The 6,138-nt window shown below is 38.2% G+C and overlaps 1 long non-coding RNA gene across 3 annotated transcripts; it reads left to right on the top strand.

The window, feature by feature from the left end:
• The first annotated feature begins 801 nt into the window (after positions 1–801).
• On the top strand, positions 802–4,393 carry LOC126609758 (uncharacterized). Of its 3 annotated transcripts, none has more exons than XR_007618266.1 (4): positions 802–1,108; positions 2,909–3,783; positions 3,864–3,975; positions 4,080–4,393. It is a non-coding gene; the product is annotated as an uncharacterized LOC126609758 (long non-coding RNA). The 3 variants fall into 3 exon arrangements; XR_007618265.1 differs by having other exon boundaries at positions 856–1,108; positions 3,673–3,783; XR_007618264.1 differs by having other exon boundaries at positions 878–3,783.
• The last annotated feature ends 1,745 nt before the right edge of the window (positions 4,394–6,138 follow it).

Below are 6,138 nucleotides of genomic sequence, written 5' to 3'. Positions count from 1 at the left end.
CGCCACACTTTCGAGGTTCAAAATCGAACCATGAACTTGCACCGAGGTCCCCATCACAAAACATGGCCGCCAGAAGCGGCGGCCCCGATCTTCTTCTCCGGCGACCACACCCATCATTGGTTGGGATGTCTTTGGACACCCATGGCCCTTAGGGCCTATTCTTGACCTCGGCCCAACAACACAAGTAAAAGAGCTTTTTTTTCCTAAGCTCACCTGCAGCAGCCAAACGTTGCTGACTTGGCCCGTGCGACCAGCCCACTTGGATTACGGTGTCCCCTACACCACGAAGCACACAATCACAGCCTCGTGTGACTATGGTGCTCCCATGTGTTGCGATGCACTGGATCGCATCTCTCTGTTCCCGTGTGCTACGAAGATGTGAAGCATAAGATCAGCCCCGTGACCTCATGTCGTCTGCCCCAGTTTAGGCCTGCTTTCAGCAAAGCCTAGAAGGCCTACTGCCTTTTATGCCTTAACCCACATTCTGACCAGCCTAGATTTGGGCATGGACCCCACGTCAACTTTGGTCCATCATTTGGGCCACCGAGCTTCAATTGCCTATTTTTTTAGGCCTTATGAGTTTTATAATTTTTTCACCCAAACTTTAATTTTGGCCCGAAGTCCAAATAATTTTAATCATAGGCCCCAATGACCTATTTGCATATATCTATTGCATATATATATATATATATATATATATATAGGTCTGGCATTTTTAACCCAACCCGTTAACCCGACCCGACCCGTTAACCCGACCCGACCCGTTAAAATTAGTATTCGGGTGGGTGGTTAACGGGTCGGGTAGTTAACGGGTCAACCCGTTAATCACCCGTTACATAACGGGTCAGTTTGGGTGAACCCGCGAAACCCGTTAACCACCCGTTAAGACCCGTTAGTAAGGATTTTTGTGTAATTTCAATAGCCCTAATTCAAAACCTCAGGACCTCAGCCGTCAGCCCTCACGTTCCTCACCTCTCTTGCTGCCCTCACACGCCATTGCTCTCTGAGACTGAGATTGCTGTGCAGCCTGTGCTCCTTCCTTCTAGCTCCGGTTATCTCCCTCATTTTCTTTTCTCAAAAACTTTACTGAACTCCACCACTCTCTCTGGTAAGCTCCGATTTCCTTCCACCTCTTCTTTCATTTCGATTACTTTTCGTTTCTGCAAATTAGATTTTTGGTTGTGTTTTGGATAATGGGTTTTGCGTTTTGTTCATGGGTTTTGTACAGAGTATTGATTTAGTGTACAGAGTATTGATTTAGACCCTTATGTTGATTTCTTGGAATCTGTTTGGGTTGGTAGGAAGAGATTCAACTCTGGGGTTTTTTTAATTTTGAGTGGAGATTGAAAACCCAGAAATCAAAATTTGGACTTTTTACGAATTTTGATTCGAATCTTCTGATTTGTATTGTCTTAGAAAAACCCATTAATCTGAATGCAAGCTTTTTACTTTGTATGCTGTCTCTCTCTAAATCTGGAATTTCTATAATCTTTGGTATGCATCTTCTTATTTACTAGGTCCAATTTGTGGGTATGACTTTCCCATTTGTGGTTGATCTAACATGACATAAAAGTTGAACGCTTACTCTCTATTAAAAAGATATCTTCATGTAACAGTCCTGGTAGACCTCCATTCATTTCCATCAAGCCTCAACAATCTTATAAATCACCTTCTTTGAACTAGTTAAAGTCTATAATGCATACCTGAAGAACTTTGGAAATATACAGATGTGAATTGTGGATGCATATCTAATAATGCTAAACCATAGTGTATAACACACATAAATGCCGCTGCAATGGTTGATACTCATAATTATTGGTTTTTTGGTATGTATCATATATACCATATAGTGATATGGGTGATATCACCCGTATGTCATCAGATGGTTGTAGGAGGTGTCTTAATGACATCTCTAGGATAGTGTTTGATATCCTAGACGTTATGATATTTGTTATAGGTGAGAGATTTACGAGGTGCATAAGCACCAATGCCACGACATACTAGGTTTTATTATGTGTAGTGGCTAAAATCACCATCTGCAGTGTTCTAGGTTCATGTTGTCTAACCCTTGGAATAAACATACTCTCTCTAGGAGTGAGTCTTCCGTTCTTTTTTTTTTTGTGTTACTCTGATCACCATCCCAATCATGTATGATTATGGATGTATAACAGTGACCCTATTCTCTAGATTTGAGAATATGTGGCTTATATTTATTTCACAAGATCAAGTTGTTCCGGAGTTTTCCCCTTTTTATGTATCCAGCTTTTGAAGGTTACAAAAAGTGGAGAAGAGATGGGGTTGGAAGTAAAGGTGGGTCGGAGTGCTTTTATAAATTCTTCGTGGTAATTTGACTATAAGCTAGTGGGAAAGTAGTTATTCTGCTCATATTCCACTTCCTAAATGTGGAAGTTATGAGACACAAATTCTAAGCAGTAAGTTGACTATAAGCTATTGGGGAAGTAGTTATTCTGCTTATATTCCAATTTTCTACATATGACAGTTATGACTAGTGGATTTCAGATTTGTCAGACTCTTGACTCATTTGATACATTAGATCTTTCATAGGAGCTTACTTTTTGCATTTTTAGTTACTTTTTGCATGTTTGTATCAGTATTGGATAGTATGAGTATTTCTGTATGACTAAGTTTTCAAAGCCAATCCATACATGAACGAGGCTCTTTTGTTTTAGTATACTGAAACTTGAGGAAATCAAGTGCATGTTTTACTGTATTTCTAGCAGCAGTTATGTGCATGATTCGTTTAGTTTATGAAAGTCTTTAACATAGCTCTATGTTCCAAGTTGTAAGACCTTTTGGGATTGTTTGGTGTCTAGGATTGAATTGGAATGGATAAGTCATAAAATTCAAGGTATATTGAAGGTAATGGTGCATGCTTTTTCATTTTTAGGGGATTAGAAGTGGAAGATTAGACATGAAGGGAACTTGACCCTCCTCGTCCTATCATTTGGGGGGATTGGATCTTTCTTCTACTTTTTGGTTGGACACAATTTTTCAGTATCTGCCTTCAAAATATATTGAATATAGTGAAATATTTAATCCTAGACACCGAACGAATCCTTTGTGCTTTTTTTTTCCTTTCTTTCCAGTTTGAATTTAAGGCACGGTTTGGAAATTTGGAATTAAAAGTTCATAAATTTGAATTTAGTGCTTGTTAGTTATAGAACATTAGTTTGAATGCAATTACCGTTTGGTGCTTGTTGGTTCATTTTTCTGCTATATTTTAGACTTTTAGGAATTTAAATTCTAAGCATTTTCTCGTTCCTTTTATGTCAACAGATTTAACAAGTGCTTTTGGTGTTGTTTAAACACTTTTTGGAGGATTCCTTTTCGTCTTTGTGTGTATAGAGTTGGTGAATAATGATGCCATTATACGGATACATGGATTCAAACCCCTACCAAAGAAACCAAACTTTCTCTTTCCCTCAGTATCATAATCCTTAGGAACTCATTTGTCATGGTTTTTTAATCCTCAAGATGGGTCAACTTTAGTTGAAAAAAATGAATTAAATTTATATCTTGAAGAAAAGAGACTCGATAGAAAACAAGAGTTGGATATTCTTTCATGGTGGAAACTGGAGCAATTTCGTTATCCCGTACTTTCTCGTATGGCTTCTGATGTGTTAACAATTCCTATCTCAATCGTTGCCTCAGAATCAGCATTTAGTATTAGTGGTAGGGTGCTTGATCAATATCGAAGTTCTTTGTTGCCTGAAACTGTTCAAGCCTTGCTATGTACTAGAGATTGGCTTTTTGGCAAAGAAGGTAAATTTCATATTTCTTTGTTTTTTTTTTGCTTATATAATAGGTTATAATTGTTTTTCCTTTTTTCTTTTTATGTTTAGCTTTAGCGAAAGAAGGTGCTGACTTGGAAGAACTTACTGAAGAAATTTTTGACATGAGCCTTAATGAAAACTCGGGACAATGCTCCAGTAATATTAGTCTTGATTAAACATGGTATGTATTTTAACTTGTTCTTTTAAAGATATTTTTCTACTTAATCTGCATGTAATACTAGCTGAGAGATATTTTTCTACTTAATCTGCATGTAATACATAAAGGTGAATGTTGAAGGCAAAAAAGCAGCAGAGGATGCAATACAAGAAGGTTGGCAAAAAAGCAGTAGAGGATGCAATGCAATAAGACGAAAGAGAGCTAATTGAAAAACTTTTGTTTGGAACAAAGTGATACATGTGATGAAGAACAAAGTTTACGTATTGCTTGATGTGATTTCGTATTTACTTATATACAAAACTTTAGTATACGTTACAAATTAATTGATGTGTAAAACGTAAATTACATTGAGTTATATCAAACAATGAGTTAGTTGTAATTCGATATCAAACTTGCAATAAACGAGAATCAAATTTAAAAACTTTCTACTTTCGAAAATAAATATCACTGGACGGTAGCCGGATTAATGCTTTTGATTTAATTGCACAAAATGAGGAGCCAAACCAAACCGTCCATCACATTCTTGTTTCCCATCTCTTCCACCAAAACACGCTTCTTTAGCACTCGTCTCCTCTCTCTCTCTCCTCTCTTTCTCTCTCTTTTTTGTCACATAGGTTGTAATTGATTTGGAGGAAATGTGAAAAAAAAAAAAAAAAAAAAAAAAAAAAAAAACATGAAACGGGTGAAACGGGTGACCCGTTAGCTTAACGGGTCGGGTTTGGGTGACCCGTTAAATTAACGGGTCGGGTTCAACCCGACCCGAACCCAATAAACCCGACCCGTTTACAGGCCTACATATATATATATATATATATATATATATATTTATGTTTGCGCAGGAACCTATGAACTTGAAGTTCTTAAATCTTTCAAAACTCGAAGTTTTCGAAATATGCCTTTTGAAAACCCTGAAGTTTTCTTAAAACATCACCCATGAAAACCCAAAGCTTTATGTAAATTTGAACCAATATATGTCTATTAGAGCCCGAATGTTCTACTCCTATGTAAATGGATTAATTTCCTCTATTACACTAACCACATTCTCGTCCATTTATTTTGTGCAGGGACATGTCAAATTTGAACAAACTCGACTTCAAGTCTTTAAAGGTATCTGGAATAAACTACCTCAAGTGGGTCCATGATGTGAAGCTCCACCTCACCGTAAAGAATTTGCGACTAGCCATTGAAGCTGAGATGGATAACCTAATTGGCGAAGCTGAGAAAGCCACTACCATGATCTTCATCTGAAGACAAATCTATGATGCACTACAAACTGAGTATCTTGCTAAGGAAGATCCACGAGCTCTTTAGGTCATTTTGGCCGATCGTTTCGATCACTAAATAGACATCTTCTTGCATGAAGCAATACACGACTGGCAACATTTGCACTTCCAAGACTTCAAGTCTGTGAATGAATACAATTCTGAAGTTTTTTTTCAAGTTCTGTAACGATGACATGATAGAAGAAAATCTCCTATAGAAGACTTATTCGACCTTCTCTGCAACCAATATTGTCCTGCAACAACAATATAGGGCTCAGAAGTTCACTAAGTTTTCGAATTTGATCTTTGTTTTACTTCTTATTGAAAGTATAATCAACTATTGATGAAAAATCATCAAGGTCGACCTACTGGTGCGACCACTGTGCCTGCAGCACATCATAACGAAAATCGACGCCCGAATCGCTATTCTAGGCGTGGTAAGTGCTACCAGAAGCCACCTCATCAAGATCAACAGAGCCAAGGCCCATCTAAGGGAGGAAAATGAGCCCAAAAGAGTTATAACCTCGCTCCCCAGGCCTCAAACTTTAAGAATAAGGGAAAAACACCTGACACCATGCATGCAGATATGTGCTATCAACCAGATTGGGAGCAAAAAAGAAGAACTGCCAGAGCCTAGCAACTTTCATATAAACATGGCGTATGTGCTATCTGCCATGTTTGTTGCCCAACCAAATCAGCCCGCCGCCATGGAAGGAGATTATGTAACAACTGAGCCAATGATGGCTCATGTTAATGTGAAGATAGCGGAAGAAGGAGAGTCGGGAAAAGCTGCATCATCTGAAACATCCAAAGATGGTCCTTTAAGGATCTATACAGACAAGATGGTGTTCAGTCGCCCGAACACTTCACTTGTCAATCATCTGAAGCCCATATATGTGACAGC

Source organism: Malus sylvestris, chromosome 17 (assembly GCF_916048215.2).
Source record: "Malus sylvestris chromosome 17, drMalSylv7.2, whole genome shotgun sequence".
NCBI lineage: Eukaryota > Viridiplantae > Streptophyta > Magnoliopsida > Rosales > Rosaceae > Malus > Malus sylvestris.
Note: the sequence above shows the minus strand (reverse complement) of the source record. Positions and strands in the feature narration are given on the sequence as shown.